The sequence below is a fragment of the Sebastes umbrosus genome, chromosome 9 (genome assembly GCF_015220745.1).
Source record: "Sebastes umbrosus isolate fSebUmb1 chromosome 9, fSebUmb1.pri, whole genome shotgun sequence".
NCBI lineage: Eukaryota > Metazoa > Chordata > Actinopteri > Perciformes > Sebastidae > Sebastes > Sebastes umbrosus.
The window spans coordinates 19,755,544-19,781,661 of NC_051277.1; the positions used below are offsets into that span (position 1 = coordinate 19,755,544).

General features: G+C 41.4%; 1 long non-coding RNA gene across 1 annotated transcript; it reads left to right on the plus strand.

The window, feature by feature from the left end:
• The first annotated feature begins 5,690 nt into the window (after positions 1 to 5,690).
• On the plus strand, positions 5,691 to 21,964 carry LOC119494414. The gene is made up of 2 exons (XR_005208207.1): positions 5,691 to 6,330; positions 17,912 to 21,964. It is a non-coding gene; the product is annotated as an uncharacterized LOC119494414 (long non-coding RNA).
• Positions 21,965 to 26,118: the final 4,154 nt, after the last annotated feature.

Sequence of the window (26,118 nt, forward strand, 5' to 3'; positions counted from 1 at the left end):
GAGTTTCTGAATGGTGCTGCAGAGGCAGTGGTTAGTCTATTTCTGCTGCGTAGCTTCCCTGCTGGTAGCCTATACTCTGGCAACCTCCTCTTTACGCAGCGCTGGATGACGTTTAGCAAAGTTATTTTGTTTCCATTTTGTTGCGGGTTTAGCAGCTAACTTTGTTACTTTCTATCTGTAGGTAACTAACCTGTTCTGCGTTGACCCTTTTCTTTTCCTCAGACGCGGAGTGATACTGAAAGTGCAAAGGCCGTGGTAATTATATCCCGGCTATGAACCAATCAGATTGCTTGATTTGAGCTACTCATTATGATAAATGGTTTATAACACACAATGTAGTTATAAACAGATATAAATGTTTATTAACCCTCTACCTAGCAACCTGTTTAACATGCTGGACTATACCGACTGGGGGACCCCAAGAATAAACTACTGTAAGTAAAATGTTAACTTCTAAAAACATTATTAGGTATTGTTAATGTCATGTGAAGGAAAAATAATTATTATCATTTTAGGAAAGTTACAGTTAATTTGCATATTGTGTAAAACGAAAAAAGACAGAACACATGAGGAATATGTGTCTGTCTCCTTCAAAATGTACTTTGCATTTTGTTTTATTTATTCCTTTCTTAATCACATGGCTCATGTGGTCACAGCATTTTTATATGAGCTCTTTCTTGTATGTTTACATAATGATCTTGTTAAGCACTTTGTGATGTTTGTATGTGAAAAGTGCTATATAAATAAATTTGACTTACTTCAAAATGACTGACAGAGTGCCCCCCTGATAGTATGTGATACTTTAAATTAGGACCCATGGCAAACATTTGATCTATCTTTTGTATTTGATCTATTTTTTGACTAGGGTCCCCAGGACATTGGTCTTTTTAAAAAGTACTAATTCAAATAGAAACAACAAAACGATTATAGGAAGTCATTAGGAACAAATTGATTGACACTGTCAAATTGCAATGATATAATAAAGCGTTTTTGGAGTCTGCGGGCACCTTAGTTGTTAGGATGAGGGTTAAGGAAGCCCTATTTGTCAACAACTAGAACTCCATCTGTGGGTTGGTGACAATAGTAAAACACAGTTATATAATAATAATAATCAATACACTTAAAATGCCATTTTAAACCATTTATTAAATGTTGAGTGCTCATAAAATGCTTGTTTGTGGTGTGTAATTGCTCACACAGTCACACATAAACAAGGACACTCACTCATTACTCATAGCCTTTCAACAGTGCACAGGTAAAACTCTGCCCATCCGTGTTCGTTCCAAACACTGAAACTAAGCAGGAGATTTGGAGGACTGCTGACTCAAATCCCTCTTAGTTCAGAACTCCTACACCTCGTCAGCCTCGTCGTGGCACATGGGTTTTGACAAGAACAAACTGGTCCTGCTGGAGGAGTGGAGGTTGTGCCAGACCCTTACAAGGTACTCCCCGCTGTAGATCCAGAGGAGAGAAGTTTCCTATTATCAAGGACTCTCTCCCTTAATGATGAAAGTAAACAACATGAGCAAGAGTGTTTAATATTTCATGGCCCACCCACAGGTGTAGCGGTGTGCTGGGAATAACACATACATCCACACATACCAATGCGGGTCTGATTAAGACGAGGGTATTGTCCCTGCTGTGGTTGGCCAGATATCCTGTGTGTGTGTAGGGTCTTGAACGTATTTGCTGCCTCAGTCTTTTTTTCCCTCTCCGCTCTCCCTCTCTCCTCCACCCTCTCTCTCTGTGGTGATATATGGAACATATGGGAAATTATTGTGGGGTTATAAAGGGCTGTTGACTCCAGCCGACATGCAATAAATTAAGCTGTTTGTGCAGGGGAGGAAAAACACAAGCTCTTTAGGAACACTTAGTGCAGATTTCCTGTACAGACTTTAACTCACCTTCTCCTTCTTCCTCTCTAACTCCTCCTCTCGCCCTACGTCTCTTCCTGACTCCCTCTCACTGTTGTAACACAGGCCACAGCACAATCTCATTCTGTTCTCCTGGTTGGTGGTAACACAGTGGGATATATCCACACAAATTATCCACAGAAAACTCGTAAAGCCTGGAAAATATTTTAATAGTTTCCGCACCCCCTTAGCGGCAACAAGCTGCATGTGCAGAGCTGGTGAGCACCACCAACATTATTGGTGCAATTAAATGTGAAACACAAGGGAGGAACATGGGGGAGTGGGAGCCCAAAATGGCTGTAAACAAGGAAAATGACACTTGACAAGTTGTAATTTATGGACATCGTTTCAAAGGCGAGAGGGACTCACCGTTCCTACGCCGGCAGAGGAGGAAGAATGAGGCACGAGGATCCCGGCATTAGAGGAACTATGCGCAGAATGTTAGTGAATCAAAGCCACACAGAGACAGAATAAGGGGAAAGAGAAAGCTGTGACTTCAAAGTGGAAGCATGATGAGCAATGCATGGAGAGAGAGAGAGAGAGAAAGAGACAGGAAGTGTGTGTATATGTGTGTCAGAGAGAGAGAGAGAGAGAAAGAGAGAGAGAGAGAGAGAGAGAGAGGGAGGGAGGGAGAGAGAGAGAGGGAGAGAGAGAGAGAGAGAGAAAGCTGCAGGATGATAGTACCCAAAGCACGGGATGGGGGGGAGGCCCCTGGATACAGGAGTACTCTCCTCATCTCAAAGAATGCTAAATCACACACACACACACACACACGCACACACACACACACACACACACACACACACACACACGCACACAGACATACTGGCTGTCTGGGGATGAGACGCCATTAAACAGAATGGAATAGATCTCAAGCTCTCATACCCCATCCAGAAACAAATCAGCGTCACCATTTACGTGTTTACTCTCCAAAAATGAGGACAAAACTGAACCAAAACAGTCACGCTGAGGAATCTGAAGACGTTTGTCATGCTTGATGAAAAGCCTCCAATGTTTCCCTCAACAACAGCAGCCAAGGCCAGATGTTTACTGTGATAGTTACACTTTGTGTTTTCACTGCAAATACGCTTCTCAGCGTACAGTATACCGGTGCAATTTTGGATTACACTGCCAACACGGCGATTCAAAATGGTCTATTTAATTTGTTTATTGTGATGAGAAAGTTCCAAGATAAGTGACACGTTCTTCGGAAGTGTATCCGAATCAATTTGCAACACTTTGAGACTTTCCACAATACAAACAGGTTTCTTAAAGCTCTTTTAAAGCTTTAGTAGACGGAAAGTTTTTTGCATCATTGGGCAAAAATTCCATAATAACCTTTCAGCATATTGTAATTCAAGTGTTCTGAGAGAAAACTATACTTCTGCACCTCCTCATGGCTCTGTTTTCAGGCTTTAGAAAATCTAGCCCGTGATGGGAGACTCTGGCCAATCACAGGTCATTTCAGAGAGAGAGCGTTCCTATTGAGTGTTCCTATTGGCTGTGTTCGGATGGTGGTCATTTTACAGCTAAAAAGTACACTACAAGATGTTTCTGAAAACATTTGAGGTGAGAAATAGGCATTACAGTAAAAGAATATTGATTCATATTTGATCAGCGCTGCCTAGTTTGACCATTTGATCAGAGTTCGCGAGTGATTGACAGCTGCTCAGAGACGGCAAGCTCCAGCTTGGCTCTGATTGGTTGTTTTCCTCCAGTCTGTGAAATCTTGCAGATGCCATTAGGAGCACCGGAGAACACCGGAGGACACAGAAGCACATGATATTTACTCCATTTCTACCCACTGCAGCTTTAAGTGATTTGTCATCTTTAGTCACTGCATCATGACTAAGGCCCTTTTTCCACACAGCACCAGACCCCACTTTTTAACAGCTCTCCAGTTTCTTATCTGCTTTTCAAGAATTACATTTAAACCCAAATGAATAAAAGGATCTAATGCGTGCGGAGCGCAGCATAAGATTATTCTTCAAAGTTGTTGGACCTGCTAAAGGCATTGAACACTGAAAACTGTTTAATTTGAGCAAACTGCAATCACTTTACTTGAAAGTGCTTCTTCCTCTCAAATGTGATCCACGTGTTTGCACTAAATTCCACAGTGGACCTAAGGAAGTAATGAGGATTAACCAAAATTTGAAAGTCTTCCCAGCCTATATTGAAGCCCCTTTTTGCCACATAAATACACAAGTTAAAATCGCAGTGTAGATATCCTGTAATTTGCAAAATGACAAGATGCTTGTCTGATGCACCGAGCACCTCCAATTGCAGCTCATTAACTCAGTCAGGGGGAAGCGTTCTACAAGCACGGAGAGAAACTATTAAAATACTTCCATTAGCTGGGAGAAAAAATACCCCGGTTGCAGCCCAAAGTGTCTTCATTTGGGCTCAAATGTGAGATATGCCGTTGCTATGGTAATATGGCAATGGCTGTCGCCCTCCTCCCAGCTGTTGGTGGGTTTTGTGTGTGTGTGTGAGAGAGAGAGAAAAGGAAAGAGAGAGAGACTGTGTGTTTGTGTGCGTGCACGCATGCATTGATGCTGCCTCCGTGCTGTGTTCCCCCTTTCAGTCTTCAGAATAGTGTCTCTACTAATCCGTGAAAGTTGCGGCGCTCTGAACCAGTGGCCAAGCCTTTTCCCACTGAACCAAGGCCCAGGGTCTGCGCTCGGCTTTACACTTGATTGGTCCCTCCCGTGGCAGGACTCCCCTCCCTGCTGGGCGTGGGCCCGTCCCCCTCGCTGGGCTGCTCAGCGCTGCCTAATCGCCTTCTCCCCACCATAATTACCAGTGCTGAGCCCAGGACTCACTAACACACCATTAAAGTCTGGCCAGCCAGTCCTCACCAGCCCTCACACATCCAGCACTTAGCACAGGCCCAGAGACGGGCCTAAAACCAGGCCCAGCTCCACCAACAGAGCACCTGTTCATGCCTGGGATGCCCCGCAGCACTGTGGACTTGGCTGGTGCTGCTGCTGGGTAGGAAAAAAGCGAGGGGGTTGGCAGCTGTGCTGTTGTCCTCCTCCCCCTGCAGTGGAGGTGATGTGTTTATTTGGGCTGGGATGCTGCAGTGAGAAGCTGTGAGAGGTAACTATCTCCTTGTTGTGCTCCACAGAGTACCAGAGAATCCACCCTGCAGAGACAGAGCCCTTTGATATGTGACCACTTCAAACCCACACATACAATGGAAGCAGTCAATTGTGGAAATAGCCCAAGTTGATGTTGTGTGGGCAAGGTGAGACAAATTTGCTTTGCTCAAAACCAACCTGCACTTTATTTTTCCACCCCTGTATATTTCCAGCAAAGCAAATACGAAACACGTTTTACATTCTGAACATCCTGCAATGTGTGTAAAATCAGAAATAGAAATGCTCCCACTTTCAATTTTGTTGTACCCATGAGGATCCAAATTTCAGGCTATTGCAGCATTGGTGAGAGCATATGGGACTGGCCAGGTGAAATGCAGTGACCTGGCAAACAGTCCAAAGGCTGATGAGAGCCGGGTACACGTCAGACGGCGCTGGGTGTGCTGGCACAAACAGTACCCAGAATGTGGATCAGACAGACACCCAGCACTCCTTAGCTTATTACTCTCTTATTAGGAACATTTTTGCCTTGCATGGTTTGGCAGAGTCCCGCTAGCCACCCTCTTCACATGGCCCAGGCTCTGTCAGAGCTGATCAAAAGACATTTCTTCACATCTCCAGACGCCAGGGAAAAAAGGAGAAGAAAAGAGGGAGAGAAGAAAAGAGCCAGAAGGGGGCATACTGCTCTCTCTTTACTCTGGTCTTTTGGTGAATGAGGACTTTTCACAATGCCCTCTCTTTTTTCTTTTATTTTTTCATTCTTCCATTGGCAAAAAAATAGAAAGAAAAAAAAAAACAGCATTTCCCATCGCGTTTCACCAAATTGTTTTTGCTATATCAAAAACAATTGTCCTCAGGTGAAGAATGCGCCTGCAGAATTACAACCATTCCAGGGGGAGAAAGAGGTCTTCACAAATCTGACTGGCTTCCAGGCAGCCAAGACCCCCTCGAAGTGGTAATGAAAAGTGTAACTTTAGCCTCCCAGCTGTACGTCTCAATCCATAATCCTTCCCCAAAAACCTCACCGTAGTGCCGCCTACCACTCCCATGGCGTTCCCAGCCTGTGCCGGGCTGGGCCTGCACTGATTTATGTGGCAGTCCCGTGTCATACTCTCAACCTGAAAAGGATTTGCTCTCTTATATTTACCAGGGTGGTCAGGGAGGCTCTCTGGAAACACAGAGAGCCCAGTCTCCGGGCCTCACTCCCAGGCTTTCTCTTCTTTTTACCCCTGTGTGCCAATAACCTGGACGCTTTGGACCTTACCAGAATCAGACGAGGCTCCAGTGTTTCCATAGTGGTGTGTTGCAGCAGTGCAGAGGTGAGTGTCTGCGTGTGTGTGTGTGTGTGAGTGAGTGTGTGTGTGTGTGTGTGTGCAGAGCTGTCTGCGACAACATAGAGTTAGTACCTGGTCCGTATAAGCGTAGTCAGGGTTGGAGGCTCGGCCTGTGAGGTGACAACGGGCCCATAAACCTCCCAAATGCAGAGACAGTTAACACGTCAGCATGTTTTAGTTGTTAAAGCTGTGTTTATTTGTACGTTTGCACAGCTGCTGTTTCATAAAGACGCAATTTGGAGAAGATCTCATACATGAAAATATCTCCATGATGTGGTAATTTCTATTTAAGGGCATGGAGGAAAGCGTTTTACAGTAGTCTCCTGGTAGCCCGAGCTAACTACTACTGTGAACCACCAGATTAAAAATGTATTGATTTCCTGTGAATTATTCTGGCAAAGTCGAAAAGGAAGACGCTAATTGGTAGAAGCATAACTAATTGATGACGTGTGTGTAAATTGTAGATTTTCAAAGAGTTGAAAGACATGAGAGAAGCGTCTCCATGCAGCAGGTCTGTCCATCACAGTTTTCCCTCCATGGTGCAGATATTAAAAAGAAAGTACAGATTGTGCTACTCACCCATACAGCGTGACTGAGGGTCCAGTGAGAGACGAGAGCTGAACACATGTTGGTAGGCGAGCTGTCGTGGATGGCGGTGGTCCACTCTGCCACTATGCATCCACTCCAGTCAATTAAACAAGCCAAGGTGACCTCTGGACAGCTGGGTTTATACATCCTGTGGTTGGTTGTCTACGTATGTGGCGGTGGGAGCAGCGGGTGGTTGACGCAGACTCTAAGGAAGGGATCAGCTCATCCTATTCAATATGTGTGTGTGTGTGTGTATTGTGCACACTAATGTGTCTTGTATGCATTTGTGTGACAGTCATGTGGTTCATACTAAACGCTGTCTGAGCAGGAAATGAAAGCAATACTGCTCCGAACATGCACGGCGCATGCCCTGATATATAATCCACATTTTCCAGCACATATCTCGGTTAAAGGCGCAAATTAAGAGATCTCGTTCCTGCGAAATGTCTCGAAATTGATGTTACCATCATCCCCCGAGCAATATTTCAAAAGAAAACGAGGCATGACCTGAGAAAGACGTCTGGACCAATGCAAATGCAGACAAAATGGCCGCTGTTGCTAAGCTAGCAGGGGAGGAAGAAGATGGAGCTGATGCTCTTTGAATGCTGTTTGAAAGCAGCACGTTCATAGCTGATTTTTCGCAATATTAAAGCGCACGACACACAGAATGGTTTCTCATTTTGTCCTGCTCATTTGAGCAGCTTAATACTCAGTTTGCTTGCACTTCCTCGTGCATTTTGTTTCACATATACAGCATGTTCTGTGTTATAGAAGCGGCTCACTTTCTCAAAGGTCCCCTGACATTGCAGCTTCAGGTTGACTTTTAAAACACGTGTCATAGTTTTCTTTAGCATGAGATTGTTTTTATTTACACCATTTCAGTGTACATAAAATAACGGCACACACTCCAGCAGACTTCAGCATTATAGAATGAGCAACTACTTAAATGTTTTCAGCCAGAATTGTGAGTTATGAGATGAGTAAAATGTGACAGCTTCATATGAAAGTCTGTTTGAGTCTTTGCAGATGAAAGCCTTCATACTATGACACAAGGAAAGCCTTCACATTTTTTATCCTTTTTTTTTTTTCTTTTCTCCCTATGCGTTAGGTTAACTTTGGGAAATCATGTGAGAGATACTTTTCTTTGTCATCGAGATTTAAAGGATAAGATTGGTAACTTTCTCTCCCAGTATACTTTCCCACTGATCTCTGATTTTAAAGTGTAGATTATGGGGGTGAATATATTTTTTGGGGGGTTTTACAGTATGCTCCATAAGTTTCTTTGACAGTTTAAAGTAGGTTAAAGAAAGAAAGAAGCTTTAAAATATAATGGAAATTAAATTTAGTATTTTATTTGTTTAAACCACTACTTTATTTGAATGTTGTAATCAGATTTTGACTTTAAAATAAACCTCCACAATGACATTATAGCGGTTAACGTAATTAAAACAATTTATATGAACACCTTTATTGTTTGCACTTTCAATACAGTTGACCCACTGATGTAAATACGATACAAAAGCTTGGTATAGAATTGAAGATGTGTGTTGTGGGGACGTCTAAGTGTCCTGATAAAGTAGGAGGGACTCTGCTGACAGTTCAATGTCCTCTCTGCAGATGAGCATACAAAAAACAGATGGTGGCCTTTCATTCTGCAAACTGAGACAAGTTTCACATTTCAATCTAGCTGAAACATCTGATTTGATCAAAAACTCTGCCTCTTATTTATCATTGCATATTATTAGATTGTGATGAGAGCCTCCCATTCGAGACAATGCTCCCTTGAAGAAATAAAACGACTTGAAATAAAAGAATCTTCTGCCAGTTAGATACCACCTTGAAATAGAGAGCTAATGAATTTCGTTGTCTTTTGATGCCGCGCGTGAAGTTTTGCAAATGAAAAGAAAAAAAAAACAATTAAAAAGAATTACAAAGAATCGCACAAACAGATGGCTTCTTCAACAAACAGCTAAACTAACACAAAGTATAATCACTCTCCGATTGTTCTCGCCGATACCATTTGTCTGACATAAGCTGGAAAAGTTTTCCACAATGCAACAATAACTTTCTTTTTCTCCATCTGCTGAAACTACGATAAAAACTATAATGTCCATTTATAACTGTTTCACTTTAGTGAAAAGTATTTGTGTGTGTATATGAGGTCAAATCCAAGTTCATGCAAACTCAATTACAATTTTATAAATTGTGTAAAAAAATTGTAAAAAAAAAAACCTGTGCTCACTGAAAGTGAGATTGTTCAATTTTATTTAATTTAGCAATAGTTTTTTACAATCAAATAAAAAAATATATCCCTGTTACTCATCTTATCAATATACTAATTTTAAATGTTTGTGTATTTTTAAAATTAGAATAAAAACAATGTAAATACTTTGCTTTTTATTACCGCTTTTATCTTGTATTTCGTTATCTACATCTATATATTGAATAAAACTATTTTCCATAATATCATTCATTTTAAAAGTAAAATAAAACCAAAACCAAAACCAACCAAAAACCACATACCCTACAACCTCAGCTTTAAATTGCAGTAACAATATCAAATTAATTATTGTGTGTCTTAATTTAATTTACAAAATAACTAACTAAAAGTCAACGGTTATGGAGTACTACTTAATCAGAAAAGTAAAAGTTCAACATTAAACAACATTTGACCGTTTCAATTTAATGCGCCGTGGTATTATTTTAATGATTTCGTTATTATGGAAATACTGTAATTCTTTTTTCTAAAGTTTAAAAAAATATATATTTTTACCTTATTGGTATTTTAGTAAAAGGGGAGCGCTAGAATAAACGTGTTTTGTTTTGCAACGGATATTCTGAATGATTTGGTACCAATCAGAATACATTGAAAATAGGAAACAGAGCTGATGCTGCTGCTGCTGATGATGATGATGCTGATGTTGATGATGATGACTGAGTGTATTGTGAACACAGTCTCAGTATCTGTAAAAAGAATGCATTAAGAGAAGTGGGAGGCCTGGCTACATCACAGAGGCCCCACATTCACTTTGTCGAGTTAAATTGATTCACCTGAAGGTTCTGGTCACATATTTCTCTAAATGCACCTTAAATGAGCCCGGACATAATTCTAGTGTACAAAAGGGACATGTCAGAGTCACACAATTGACGAGAAATAAATAGGGAGTAGGTTTTTGTGGACGTTCTTCAAAGGCGCTCCAATTTCACACCGTCAAATTAAAGCTCCCTTATATTTTAGTTCCATGAATGTTATTCCTGCTGTTTGGTCTTCAGGCTTTTTTCTTTTCACATAGGTATAATTTATGCAATCTGAGAAATGATGTTTTGGAGTTAAATTAATCGAAATGAGATATATTTTGTAAAAGGAATAAATAATTTAACTGTTAAGAGATTATTTGAAATATACTGTACGCCATTTTAACCTACATTTTGACTCGAGTATTGATGGATTGACACTTTTCAGTCGCTGCTTTTTCAAATTTGAAGACATGCAGTCATATCTGGGCTACATGTGAGTTCTATTTCTTATTTATCAGTACTCTATTTTGACTGCTGATGTATATTTCGGGTGAAAATTTGTTGTCAATGGCATTACCTGTCTTGCCATCACGACACATCACATCACGACACTTGTCTGTGAGCTGAGCGCTGCCATTCTTCACTTTTTGTTCTGGGAATATCTGCTGCATGTCACTCAATATTTCCAAAAAAAGGTGACATACATGATATGTGACCTGTGCACATGTTAGTGCTGAAGTTGATGCTTATTTGAAGGACTCGGATGTGCAAGTTTGAAAGAGGAAGTGCAACTGACAAAGTGAGGAGATTTAGTAACCTACTGCTCGACTTCTGTTTTTAAAAACACATAATTGCAACTAGCATCGATGCTAGACGACATTTGCCATCTCTACTGTGGGAGTGATTGGCAAAAATCTGCCTAAATAAAAAAATAAAAAACAGTGGAGAATATTAAACAACTGGTGCTAACGTTTTTGAAAATCCATAAATAACAAAAACATTAATTGCGATTTGTGCAGTACACTTGAGGTGTTCTTCCTGGTTATATAATGCTGACAATTGGATCATCATTATATAACCAGGAAGTTTGACTGCCAACGTCCTGCAGCTTGTTTATGGTGACATCTCATTGCTTGGTCGGCGGGGTCAGTGTGCATCTTTATTAGTTTCCGTGCGCTGCTGGCGTGGGCACCCCAGCAGCAGCGGTGACAGCCCTCATCCCTCCTCTGTGCCCCACCTCAAACTAAGCCCTGGATTTGAAGGACAGGCAGCTCAGGACAGAACAAGTGCGCCAAAGCAAAGCGTAAGCAAAGCTTTAGAGCAAAAAGGCCACATCCCAGTGTATCTTTCTCAGACAACAAGCACACCACGCTCGCTGCTTAAAAAGGACACGTCACAGTTAATGCACCGTCTGCCATACAGGCAGGTTTAGCCAAACAAAAGTTAAAGGGCAACAAACATGAGCAGGAAGTGAGTGAAGTCGATCTATCCAAATCCTCACATCGTATTTTAAAGATACTGGATCCCTACAGGAAAAATCATTACAAGTCAACAACATTTAGTTAAATTATGAAAGAAGTGAATGATAAAAACATAGCGAAGCAGGCTGTTGTTATTACTTTTAAATCTATGGGCTGAGATTTTTATTCCAGAAGGGAAAGTTTCCTCCTGCGGAGCACCAGGAGGTGCTGTAAAGCAGTTAGCCTTTTGATAGCACCAGCAAAAACAAACATGGCTGATGAGGGGTGGCAGGGCCGACAGTAACGTACAATATACTACCGATTCAGGGAGTTGATGCAACCTTAGCATTTGGTTTCGAGCCCGGAGTGTCGATATTAAAAAAAGATCCCCCTGCATGCCCTCCTACCTGGGCCTCAGGGAGGAGACGCACCCTGCTATGACCTCAGCGGAAAAACTCAAAGTCATGTCAAAAACTGCAGCGCTGTTGCTAGCATGGTTGCTAAGAAGCATTCAGCAATGTTTAGCCCCCCACAATGCAACATAATCAATGTGGAGCTTTTCTCTTGTAAAGCATGCAAACATTGGCCTGGATTTACTGAATATCACAACCTCTGCAATGTTTTTTTCAGTTGCAATATCAGCTGGTTAGCTGTATTTACATTTTAAAGCATTTTGGACGTCACACCAAAGTGTCTTAAGCATTTATATCACTAGACGCTCTGGATATGCAGTGACTGGATCAGCGGGATAGGTGGAGACAGAATGGGTTTGGCTGGACTGATTGACAACAATAAGTGTTGAAGGCTTGTTTCATTGAGGCCCAGATCAGGCCCAGCAGAAAGCGATAAACTAAAAGACGAAGCGAGGCGACCTGATCCTCCCTCGTCCTCATCTCAAGTGCTAAACCTCACCCCAACTTTGCAACGCTGAGGTTTTTGTGAGTCACAACTGTGAAGATTATAATGTTATTTAAACCCAATCTGTCACCAAGTGGAGCGCAAAAAAATGCTTGCCAAGTGCACAAGTCTAACATCACCACTTATGACACACACACACACACACACACACACACACACCTCCCTATCTCCGTGTCATTACACTAGCAAAATCGCCAATTAATAAAAAAGGAATTCATGGAGTTGTCATTAACACAATCGCTATCAAAGGTCAGGTTAGACATTAAGGGGTAAGTGACAGAAGTATCAACACTATTATATGACTTAATATGACACAATTAGAAGAAATAATTAGTCCCCATAACTGGCAGGTTATTTCAGATGGTAATGAGAGAAAGATTTGAAAATATTTTCTTGATGTGATAACATACAGTAATGAATAATTTCTCAGCGCCTAACATCACGGCGTCCCTCTTGGGTCTTAGCTGTTGCTGCGGCGCGCGACCCATTTTGCCTTTTAAACAAACCAGAAACGCTGCTAATTTTGACAGCTCGCTTCACGAGAACCCAACCCTTAACAAGTCTGCCACCTTCTGCAGCAACATTGGAGAAGGTGACAGACGAGGAGCACTGGCATGTTGGTGCCCTGATGGTGCCCAGGTGGTGAGGAGACGCATGCTGCCACATGCCCATAGTAAGTGCATCGATGGGTGTTGCCTTGAGGGGTCACGTTCAGGCCAGAAAAGTTAGTTTTGCAAACTCTGCCACACTGTAGAAATACTTTGTTACAAGTAAAAGTCTTTCAAAATTCTACTCAAAGCAACTACAAGGAACTTTCATTTTGTGTTAATTTTGGCAGCCCCTCTGGACAAAAGCGGTAGTGACGTAAAGATCTTGATCTAGCTTGCCCGTGCATTTGTCTTGGAAGCGAGTGAAAGAAAAACGCAACTCGGACATGAATAGATTTACTCACTTCAGTCGTCTAGCCTCTCAACTTTACACTGTCGACCTCCTGGAGCATGTTGTTCATCATGCTCGTAATCACAGAAAGTTTGCAGTGCTTGCTTTGCTCGACAAAGCAGACGGTAGCTCCGGCGGTGACGGACCTTCAGTTAGCGGCTGTAGCGAGTCACAGCAGGGTGGTGGTCAGCGGCAGCACTGGGTCTGACCTGTGTAACGGCAGCAACAGAAAGTTACACAGGTCAGACTCAGCTCTGCCGCTGACCACCACCCCGCTGTGACCCCCAGCGCTACAACAAAACCCCTTCCCCCCCGCTGCTGACAGAAAAATCTTAGAGGAAACACTGGCAATGTATTTCATAAATAAAATAGACATATTAAATACCAGTCTAGAGCCTAGAGGGACAGTTTTGAATCCTTTCAAATCCCGCAATTCTCTCTGTTCTGTTGCGTGTCCGACCTTCTAGCTTTTATTTTGGCTGTTCGTCAATTCTTTTCTTTTTCTATTTGCTGATCCTGCACCAGTATCAGCGTTAACTGCAAAATATAACGTCAAAAATAAAATTCTCAACAGAAAAATCCCCTCCTGCTTCTTTTAACTGGCTAACGTACTCACTGCCAAACTTTGCCTGTGAAAATGCAAACACATCTGCATGCCGTAAATCATTTTGTCTAATGTCGTGGGGAATCGGACCCGGTGATGAAAAACAACCATATAGAAATAGAAATAGCCAATCTTCTTGCTGATGGTCTTGTTTGCTTATGTAAGTCATATAGAGGCATCAGTATTAAATTGAGGCTGTTTCATAAACAGTTAAAAACTCCTTGTAGTAGCTTTAAAGGTGCTCTATACGATATTCAGAGCATTAATATAGCAGCAAACAACTATTAGCTATGTAAAGATATAGAGGAGTAAAGACCACCTGAACAGAGAATGAAGTCGCTCTCCCTCTGTGTGTGTTGTAATCTGAGCGTCTCCTTGGTTTTGTTGACATCGCCAGGCCGGCCATGCGTGCCTTTTAGTGCATGTGAGCGTGCACCACTGGCTAGCTCACGGCCGCCGCTCTGCACTGCTCTCATACGGCGGTTACAGCTGATAACGCCGTTCCGACCAACAGCGCCATCGCGTAAGCGTAGCACCCACCATCCAGTTCCCCTTCAGGTAAACACTGTTAGCTCTGTCAGCACTGTTGCTGTTGTTTGTATTTTTTGCTGCTAGCCGCCCGGCTCAGCTGTCGCCATGATGAGAGCTGTGTGGAGGCAAAAGAAATGCTCCCTGTCTTGCATTTAGCACCTTTAAGTACAAAAGTATTAACAGCAAGATAAAGTGTAAAAGTACTCATTAGGCAGCATATGAATTCTTGTCAGTGTTGCATTTATGTATCATATATTATATTATCAGATTCATACTACATATACATATAGCATTTTAATGTTCTAGGTGTACACCGTGGAGCTAAGTTTACCTACTTTATATATTACTGTCAGCTGCAATGACTAGTTGACTAATCGATGGGTCAATCGAAAAAGAAAATGAATCGGCAACTATTTTAATAATTGATTAATTGTGTCAAACATTTTTCAATCAAAATGCCATATTGGTCTTCTCAATATGACGATTTCCTGCTTGGTTTTATCATTTATGTACATTAAATTAAATATTTTGGGGTTTTGGACTATTACTCGGATAAACAAAGACATCACTTTGGGCTCAGCGACGTTATGTTTTTCCCGTTTTGATGTTTCATAGACAAACATGTTATTGATAAATGTAATGAATCAATAGCTGCAGCCCTATAGCTATAGCTGTAGTGGAGTAAAATATGTCATTCTGAGATGTGGTGTAGTAGAAGCATAAAGTATAGCATGAAATTAAAATACTCAAGTAAAGTGCGTCAAAGTTATACTGAAGTACTTCACTGATATTATGACTAATGTCGCATATATGTTTGTGGCTATAATGTCCATGTCATCATAGTGAAAATAAGGCATTGCAATACCAGGTATTTTTTTTTATATAATTTTAGTGCAAGACCACAAATTTTACTGCTAATACATTTCACATCATCATATGTTTAGCATCAGAGTTTAGCATAACTTGCATTTTTGTTACAGTTTTTTTTGTCTTTTTCACAAAAGTGAGAGTCCTTGGTTTCTTTCCTGATAATACTATTATATAACTGAAACTATTCAGGGATGTTGAGCCCTAAAACCTGCTCAGTTGGTTTGACTTTGTCTTTGCAAAGGTCAAGGGATTCTGTCAAATTACTTTACGTCAGTTTGTTTAAATCAGCAGGTCTGCGGTATAATAGAACGGACTAACCTAAGTACACTCGGGATATATCCTTCAGGCATGTGAATACAAACTGCTGAGTGAAGCGATATTTGCAACCCCAGGCCACATTAAGAACCAACCAACGAATAATAATAATCTAAAAGAAAAAATTATATATTGCCAAAATGAAATTGGCAAAGAATACGGGGTGTGCATGTGGCAGTGGGCTGCTCTATAAAGACATCTGCTGATTACACAGTTTGGGGAGGCCTGGTAGAGAGGAACCTGGCAGGGAAAAGTGTAAAGAGATTGAGACCACACGACGACTGCTGAAAGAACACAGCACTCAGACCCTCACAGCCCGTCACTCCGAGTACGAGGCCATAAAGACGTGAAGCGGAAAGTTGCCTTCACTCTATTTTACACAACAAGAGAACCTGGGCTGCCCACGGTGGCAGAATAATATTAGGCCCCCCAAATCCAGTCAAGGGCTTTCTCATTTTGTTCAGGCCTGCTGCTCGGCAGGCGCACAAAATATCCAACATGGGCCGGATTGAATTTTTCACTGCTATTGTGAAGTGTTAGAAAAAAAATCCTCTATTTTGATGGTGAACATGTGCTCTGCATACGTCAGACGTGCTGCGCTCACCTTCCCCAAGACGGTGGCAAACGGGTGTCTGTCTGGGCTGACAGTGACATGCCTGCAGACAGGTCTGCCTGCATGCATCGCAGCGAGACAATGTGTCAGCGCTCCGTGTGGCAGGTGGAGACAGAGACCCTGCTTCAGGTGGGCCGCGTGCTGCAGCGTGGCTCCCCAGGGAGACGCCCCATGGTGCCACGCTGCAGATGTCTTCCTGCACCACCAGCATCCATCCAGAGCCTTCCACCTAACAGGGCCAGATCACTGGACATAAGCAACGCCCACGCCCTTCTGCCACGCTCCTTTTAGATTCCATGTTGAATCAGCATGTCGTAGTCGTGCTCATCAACCCCATCATGCCGTTTATGAGACTTGAAAGCTGACTTCGACATAAGTGAATAGGAAAACATTTGGTTCAGAAGGGGATGAAAATTTAAACGAAACATGCCGATGCTGTGCATTCCAAAACCGATACTACTAGGACTGTCCTCAACCAAAGAAATTCTTATTCAACTAACACTCATACAACACTTTTATTGGTTAATTGATTATTTGATTTAATCGACAGATCTGTGAGTTTCTTCACAAAGAATCACACAAAAGCATCACTTTAAATCTTGTGTTTACCAAAGATGTGCTTATAAGTTTCTTAGAAATAAGTCATTCAGTAAGAAAAGAGTATTAATAAAGTCTATTCGACCAAAGAAATCTTAGTCGACTATGACCAAAATGACCAATTAGTTAACTAATCGACTATGAGGGGGCAGCCTTACAAACTACTTAATAATATTTAGTATGCAAGAAAAAGATTTTGTATGTTCCAACATAGTAGGTCAAATACAGTATGCCAAAAATACCAGGATGTCCTACTACATGCGGTTGCATTTTGCAGTATGCAAGCCAGCATGCTTTTCTGACTATTCTGACCCACAATCCTCTGCGCAAAGTTCAAGGCACAATTTTATGACGAAGTAGTATGTCCCAATTGTATGCATGCTGCATGCAACAGTACAGACTTTGTAAGGGCAGCTGCAGTACGTACTAAGAGTAAAAAGAAAAAGTATGTGATTTGGAACATAGTTCCTGCATAAATAAAGTTATTTATGCAGATTAAATCAATATTAACGGGAGGAATTTGTGTTTTTTCTATTGTGATAAAACTATTTCCACAGCTTTAGCTGCATCTGAGCAGTGGTTTCATAAAAGATTTGTTTGGATATGTGTCTCTGGTTAGGCTCCACAGCTGACATACAGATTGAGAGAAGAAACAGACGGACCGGTGAGAGTCAACTACCCGCTCTTTTATCTTCTGTCTTTTATCGCGTGTCTATAAATATTGGCTGGAACAACCTTTCCTCAGTGGGCCTCAGGTACTTTTGTTCAGCGAGAGTGCTCATTACGACTGAGCTCAGTGTTATTTTGAGAGAAACACATTTGTTTCTGGGAAAATATAAGTAATTTACCAGGAGATAAACACAGTGTTATTGACTCTTAATTGAAGCTTATCTCTAAATGAAGCATAACTTAAGCACAATCCGTACTGAGGTGATGTGTTTACATTGAGCTTATGTTTCAGCAGGACATCTAAGGGCATCTGGTTCTACCTCAGCTGAGCCATATGTGTTCCTCTGATCATGTTTAGCCAAAGCGTCCTACGTGTGTTTTCCCTGAGCCTCCTCTCTCCTCCTGACCTCTCACCCTGGCTCTCTCTTTCGCTTTGTTGTGCAGGTCAGAGTCCACACACCCGCGCCCACGCAGCCGCATGGCCACGTTTTGGTATGCAGATGCACAGACGCAGGTAAGTCTGCTCCAGGTGCACCCCATGGTGATCTTGACCTATTCTGATTCACTCCGCAGCTCTCGGGTCAGGCCGAGGGCCCAGCAGGCAACCAGCGCAGGTCACAGAGGGCCTCAACATCCCAGAGATGAGACTCCAGACTGGCATGAAGAGGAGTGTTTGATGTGGCCCTGAGCTGGGCTATGTTACCACGTTGCTATGCCTTTAATTAGCTCCAGCAGCTGCTACTTCCTGGTTGACAGGCCGTGGTAAACTCCACTGTCTCTGTAATCTCTTACAGGTGACTGTCAGTTACATGTCAGCTCGTTGTGCAGCGACAGGCTGCGCGTTCTTCTTTAAGTCAGGTGTTAGAGCTTTAGAAAGCAACGTCGCTGTTTACCAAGCTAATTAACTGTGAAGTGACTGTAGACAAGATTTGAATGAAAAAAAAAGGGCTCGCCGCGCTATAATGACCACAGCATGTTTCCAAATATGTTATGCAAATATGTCTCGAAGCACCGATCCCCTGCCCATTATTTTTTTTTACAACTTTTGTGTCTGTTTTCGGAGGATGCAATCATGATTAAGAGACTACAAAGTTCTCTGGGTGACAGTAAAAGTGCCACTCTGCATTCTTTATCTGGATTTCCAGCTTGCACAAAGACATCTTAACCACTGGAAATTGCCCTCCGAGGACTGACGGCTAGAAATTGATCTCAGATTAGATGAGCGCACCTCGTTCCCCGCTCTCCTTTGTCACTCCCAAGTTGGTGGATCTTTCCTTAAAACTCCGCCAGAGATGAAAAAAGGGAGACTTCGCAGCTGGCTATGGCATACTAATACCCTGGACTCATTAAATTAATGGGGGCCAGATTCCCCTCACTGAATGTGCACGGATGCCCTTTGAGTTTGCCGGGGCTAGAGGGTGTGCAGCACTTTGAAAGCCCTGACCGGCATATTGAACGTGTTTTAATAGAAGCCTTTTGAGACTCCTGGTAGGATGCACAGTAACTCTTTGCCTTTAAGTTCCCGCACCTCTCTGTGTGATCTCGTCAGATAGCCACTCTATCCTCGGATTCAGGCCTGGAGAGGGGGGAGGGGACCGTGCACGTTAAATGAGGCCAGAGGTGCCCATATCTCAGCAGAGGCCATTCTTTCCTGGAGATGTGAATCTTTGAGACGCGGTGCTGAGCAAGCTTTGATGTAGGAAGGTGCTCGGCGTAGGACTGAAACAGGAGGCTTACAGGGCCGGCGTTCAGCGGGATTCCCTTCTGGCCTCTCATTGGACAGTCGTCCATACAGTGTTGATTTAAATTACTCTATTCTGCTGTTCACTATAAAACAGATTCAGTCCCACATATGGCCATTAATGTGGAGGCACCACTGCCAATCACGCCATAATATAGGCAAGCCGCAGGAACGCATAGGATCCAGTGAAGAGGCTTTCATTGCCATACTATAATCTCAAGGTATAAAGGGCAAAGAAAAATATATTGTTTTTGATGGCGATATATTGAAAAACTCTTAATATAATAGGAGGGATTGAATATTAATATGTGAATTTTGCATATTTGCCCAACAGCAAAAAAGATGAATTGATAAGAAAAGAAAGCTGGTGAATTTGCATGACAAAAAAGTCCCTTTAGAGTACTAATACATCATCCTCATGGTTATCTGAACCACAAGTGCCAGATGTTAAGATAGGGAGAATTTATCTTCAATGAAATTAAGATATTAAGACGAGAATCTGATTTTGATATCGATATAGTTGTTAGGTAACAGCGAGCCAAAAGCTTTCTCTGCCCTGAGCTGAGAGGACATCATGATATAACGATAATCTTGCTCTCAGTTCTGCTCTGTCATCTCGCCTGCATGCTCTTGAACGCCGTGACGCGGGAAAACATCGCCGACAATGATGAGATTATACGCAGTCAGGAATGAGCTAGCAGGACTCATCCCGGCGGACTGACATACCCTTTAAAACGCAGCTGAATAAGACGAGTGGCAGGAAGATGCGGCGCCGGAGCCAGACAATGAGGCTCTCGCTGCTGAATAGAGTGAATAAACAGAAATCCAGGAGAGCTAAAAATGGCTGACTCAGGTGCGCAGCAGAGGAGGCATCACGTTTCTCGATTACAACTACCTTAGCCTTTGCATGTGACAAAACAGAACCATATACCTCTTACAGAAACCCATGTTGGGCAATCATTTGATTTCCGTAGCCAGCTTTGACAGTAATGATTTCATAAAGCCTTTGATTTTAGCTCGATCACCATGGCTGCAACATCGCCGGGTACCGCTTCCTCATTAGCGATTCCATAAGCAGAGAGCAACGCACTGCTGTAGCGACTGATACTTACATGCCTCCCACTCTAAAGTGTGGCGGTAATTTATTCTCTCCACCGCGGTGCTCATCATCCCGATGCAACTCACATAGTGACAAGAATCCATCTCTGTGGTACCTGGCAACAAAGCGGGAGGAGGGGTGAAAGGGAGGGGGGATCACATATTTTGTGATCACAATCAGAAGGGAGAGGAGCGGTTACCAGGCAGGTTTAGAACATCCTAAAGCCACACTGCTACCATTAGAACATCCTGTGAACATTAAAACCAGAGAGAGGAGGTGAAAACAATTCGCTGGCTGAGATCTGATCCAATATAAGCTATCTTCTCCTGCCAAAACTTTCTCAGAGTATGGCTTAAGCACTTCAAAGTTAAGTACTATATAGAGAGTATGATTCATTTGGCAGCTCATATTGTCCAGCTTCAAAAACCTAAAGCTAGTCAGAGACACACTGTGGGCTGTTTTCAGCTTCAGAGAAAGAGAAAGAATTTGGCTTGAGCTTAGGCCGCCCATCCCCATCCAGAGATGGGCTCTTTTTCATCTTATCGTAGTCTTAGCGCATTGGCGTTGTGACTATGTGCTTCACAGGTGGGAGTCTGCCTCTGTCAAATAAGCCAGTTCACTAAGGACGGGATTTGCCGCTGTTATTTTTCTATTAGGGAAGAATTATGCTAAGCCTTTAGAGGCCATCTTTGTGTTGCTATGGCAGCCCATATTTCCTACCGGGTTGAGACCTTGAATGACTACAGTGCAAAGCCAAGTAGCCCCCAAACCCTTTGAGGATTAGAACCAGGGTCTCATAGTTATGCAAAACACCTCTGATATGATTGAACCTTGAATAGTTGAATGACAAAGTTTATTGAGATTGCCTCTCTTTTCATCTGATTATTGTCATTTGGTTATTCCCGATCACTTGGCGTGGCTTCAAACGCAGCTTTTCAAACGGCCATTGTTTAGGACAACGCTAAGAGCTTTTTCTCTGTCCACAAACCTCATATCTTTGACTATTATATCAGGGAAAACAAGAAGACATGATTCATGGTGGTAGAAATTGAAAGGTATTCATCTCGAACAGAAATACAGTAGAAGGCAAGGCTAAAAGTATTGATTCGTTATATAATAGCATTGATTTCTTTCCCTTAATTAGAATTTTGAAAATGCCCATTACACGTTTTCATAATCCAAGGCTTCATCTACAAATTGCTTGTTCCGTCTGATGAACAGGCAAAGATATTTGATTTGAAATTATGAACAAAGAAAAGCAGCAAATACTGAAATATGAACATCGAGCAGCTGCAAATGATTGGTATTTTTGGTATTGGTATTATTTGTTAATCAAAACTGTCCATTAGTTTTTATTAGGGCCGTCAAAGTTAACGCGATAATAACCCGTTAACGCGAAATCTTTTAACGTTTCTAATTTCATTAACGTATTAATGCAACTTGTGATTTTTAGGTTGTAGCGGGCTCAGTTTAAAGCCAGAGTGAAGCTACTGGTATCATATGAAACTAGAAAACCTGAGGAATCTATTTGTATCAACCATGCTTGCTGTGGAGGAGGTTAAATAATGGTCCAACTTGCGCTAAAGTTTGCAGAGGAAAAACCGTTATGGACATTTTTTAAATGGGTCCCTTGACCTCTGACCTCAAGATATGTGAATGAATTCTATGGGTACCCACAAGTCTCCTCTTTACAGACATGCCCACTTTATGATAATCACATGCAGTTTGGGGCAAGTCATAGTCAAGTCAGCACACTGACACACTGACAGCTGTTGTTGCCTGTTGGGCTGCAGTTTGCCATGTTATGATATGATCATATTTTTTTACGCTAAATGCAGTACCTGTGAGGGTTTCTGGACAATATTTGTCATTGTTTTGTGTTTTTAATTGATTTCCAATACTAAATATATACATATGTTTGCATAAAACAAGCATATTTGTCCACTCCAATGTTGATAAGAGAATTAAATACTTGACAAATCTCCCTTTAAGGTACATTTTGAAAAGATACAAAATCTGCAGTTCATTTGTGATTAATCGTAATTAACTACGGACAATCATGCGATTAATCGCGATTAAATATTTTAATCAATTGACAGCCTTAATATATCAATATAATAATTAAAAACATGACACTACATGCTGCTCTTTCTAACCAGCTTCCTTTTGTAATTTACAGCTGATTGGGAATTTCCTCCCTATATCTCCCACAATGTCTTTCAGCCAACTAGCTCATGTTTGCGATCCACTGTAACCATCAAACACAATGTTTTGCTTATGAAAGCAATTTCACAAACCCCAGGTCAAATTTCATGTGCAGCCAAAATCAATAGAAATATTTTTTTTTTCCTTTTTTGGATTTTGTCATAATGTTCCCAACTGTTTTCAGACCAGCCATCAAAGCCTCAACTCTATTCGCAGACATGTATAGACAGCTACTCAGAGCTGACACGGAGACGAGGCTTTCAAAGTACAAGATTGACACTATTGTGGTCACAAAGCACAACAGGAAACTACTTTGAAGAGGAAAGTGCTTTGAGTATTGGATTTCACTTTAGGAATCGTGGCCGAAGACGAGCTCAAGTATTAGACGTGTTGAATTGCTGTACATTAAACAGCAAAGCAGGACATGTGCACTATGCACCAGCGTGTCCAAACAGAAATGGGAGAAGGTCCAACGTTTTGAAACCTAAATATGTTTTTCTTTATCTGAAATTTGCTGCTCACTGTCTCCTACTTCTGTATCTTGGGACGCATATAAAAAGTTGACAATATATCCAAGCAAAGCAGTACTTTTTTGACTTCACAAAATAAAGCGCCTGCTATCAGAGCCATGTCTTGTTGGCAGTTTGGGAATTGATCAGTCTCAATCCCAAGCTGCATCCTTGTCAACTGGCAGGTCTGCTGAAGATGACACATTGCCTGACAGTGCCTTGTCAATGACTTGCGCTTGAGTGAAATCCCCCAGCCATGTTTGCTCACTGCCAAAGTGATATCTATCATCTTATTTTTGACAAATTCGTCACAGCCGTCTCTCAATCTAATTGGTCTTTGAGGCTCCTGTAAGACAAAGACTGCTAATCTTAGTGTGTGTGCGTTTGAACAGCGCTTGCCATTGAATACTTCTCAAGTCTTTGAGCCTGTGTTCAGCGAAGTTTGAAAAAACATGACAGTCTCATTTTAGGTGCTCTGATGTCACACAGTCTTTCTGGCTTAAAAGTTCACTCAATATGAGGTTTGGTCTACTTTGATGTGGGGTCTCTAGTGAAGTGATTTTAGCATGCTATCTGCCTCTGCTGTTCTCTGTCACCCACTCCTGCAAAGACTGACATGGGAGCTGCCAGAGCTGAGCCTTTTATTCCTGGTGACTACAAATTAAAGATACGGGGAAGGTAAATTCAGGCAGCACCATGACAAGCAGAAACTTCTGCCAGCATTTACTCCTGCAAGATACTTTCAAACTGGAATCTATATTTTTTTTATATAAATGTTGGGAGCTCTTCAAATAGCATGCAAAAACAAAGATATCAAGCACCTATTACTGCTGCATCTCCTCATTCATTTACATTCACCTGCTTCTCTTTTGTTAAAACCCCTGAGAAACATGCAGGGGAGTTGATTTATGACTTATTCATTTTACCAACAACAACTTATCATTTCCTGCTAATAATGCAACCTTTTCTATCTGAAGCAGAGATTGTGAAGTTGACAGCATTTACTCCTGAGAGATACTTTCAAACTGGAATCTATAGGTTTTTTTTAATAAATATTGGGAGCTCTTCAAATAGCATGCAAAACAAAGATATCTATTACTCCTGCATCTCCTCATTCATTGGTTGGTTGGGTTGGTTGGTTATAAATACATTATTGGTGCATTTAAAGTCCAGGTACAAAATTAACACTTTTTGTAGCCTAATTCAATCAATTTAACGCAAATAAACTATATAATCCTTTAGGTTAATTCTGCATTCACCATGCTTCTCTTTTGTTAAAACCCCTGAGAAACATGCAGGGAAGTTAATTTATGACCCAATAACAACTGATCATTTCCTGCTAATTATGCAACATTTTCTATCTGAAGCAGAGATTATGAAGTTGCCAGCATTTACTCCTTCAAGATACTTTCAAACTGGAATCTATATATATTTTTTATAAATGTTGGGAGCTCTTCCAATGGCATGCAAAACAAAGATATCAAGCACCTATTACTGCTGCATCTCCTCATTCATTTCCATTCACCTGCTTCTCTTTTGTTAAAACCCCTGAGAAACATGTTGATTTATGACTTATTCATTTTTACCAACCCAACAATTTATCATTTCCTGCTAATTATGCAACCTTTTCTATGTGAAGCAGAGATAGTGGAGTTGCTGTTCTGTGTGAGAGGAGGATGGGTGGATGGGTGGGGGGGGGTTTCGTTGATAAAGATCTAGTAATCTTGTTTTCTGCTCCTGACGGAGAGAGGAGATCCCTCCGCCCCCCTGCGACGCGCCGCTCACCTGGAGAAGCACCCGCAGCTCCGCATGACTCCTCCGCTGCTCACATCTCCGTGTCCTGAGAATTGGGATTTAGGGAGGATTAAAGCACAATATTTCAATTTAGCGGCGGAATTTACCTGGCTGTGCCAAAGTAATTACCCCTTCTGGAAAAAAAAAAGAAATGCTATTATGGAAAAACACACCTCCAGACAGGGGGAAGATATAAAAGAGCTCCAAGACAAATAAACAGGAGATCTAGGACTGTAAATGAAAGCAATTAAAAAAAGAAACGCGCAGGTGCCAGAGCTCTTAATTTATTGCCTAAATAGACAAAAGGTGATAAAGACATAAAATAACACAATGGTGCATTCAGTGTTTGAAGATCTAAACGGAAAGGAGAGCATTTGTGAATATAGTGGGGTTTTAATAGGTATTGGAATCGTTTTGGATGCGTTCAAGGAATGCAAAAAGGAATCTGAAATATCTATCTTAATAATAGGCTATTTATAATCGCAGGAAAATCCACAATTTGGTGTTTATTTTAGGCCTATCATAAAAAGCCTGCTGTTCAAATAGGCCCCATGCACAATGTGTGTACTCGAACGCCACACAGAACAAAAAATGAAGGGAATACATTTCAATAAATATATTTCTATTATATATTTTTGGATAATACGGGAAAAGACGTTGTGGAAAATAATTACAGGTCGAGATGATTGATTATTATTTTAGGTTATATATGGAAATCATAAACAGGGATAGAAATAGATCGATTTGAAATCTCTATACATCACATGAGCGTATAGTTAGTTTTTATGAATGAGTCTTCTTGATATTTGCATAACTGTTGGGTGTTTATGTGATGCATTGTCGTCAGGTTAAACTATGTGTCGTTTTTTTAAAACTATTTTTTACTATGTCTAAAATTATTGATATATACAAATCGTGTTTTTTACATCCCTGTAATTATTTCATGTAATGTGCTGCCTGGAGAATGACACTTTTCAAGCCCCAATTCTCCTTCACATCCAATTGAAAATTATATATTGTATTTTTTTTAATTTGTTATATGTGTAAATAAACAAATAAAACAAAAATAGAAGTATATGGGCCAAAAACATTTAGCTAATATTACAGTAGGCCTGCAGCTAACAATAAACTGGACTTGATGCTGTAAACGGTTGGTTATATTTACATTATTGGTGCATTTAAAGTCCAGGTACAAAATGAATACTTTTTGTAGCCTAATTCAATCAATTCGACTCATATAGGCTTTATATCCTGGTTATAATCCTTTAGGTTCATTCTGCCCTTGTTCGTCTGTGTGATGTGT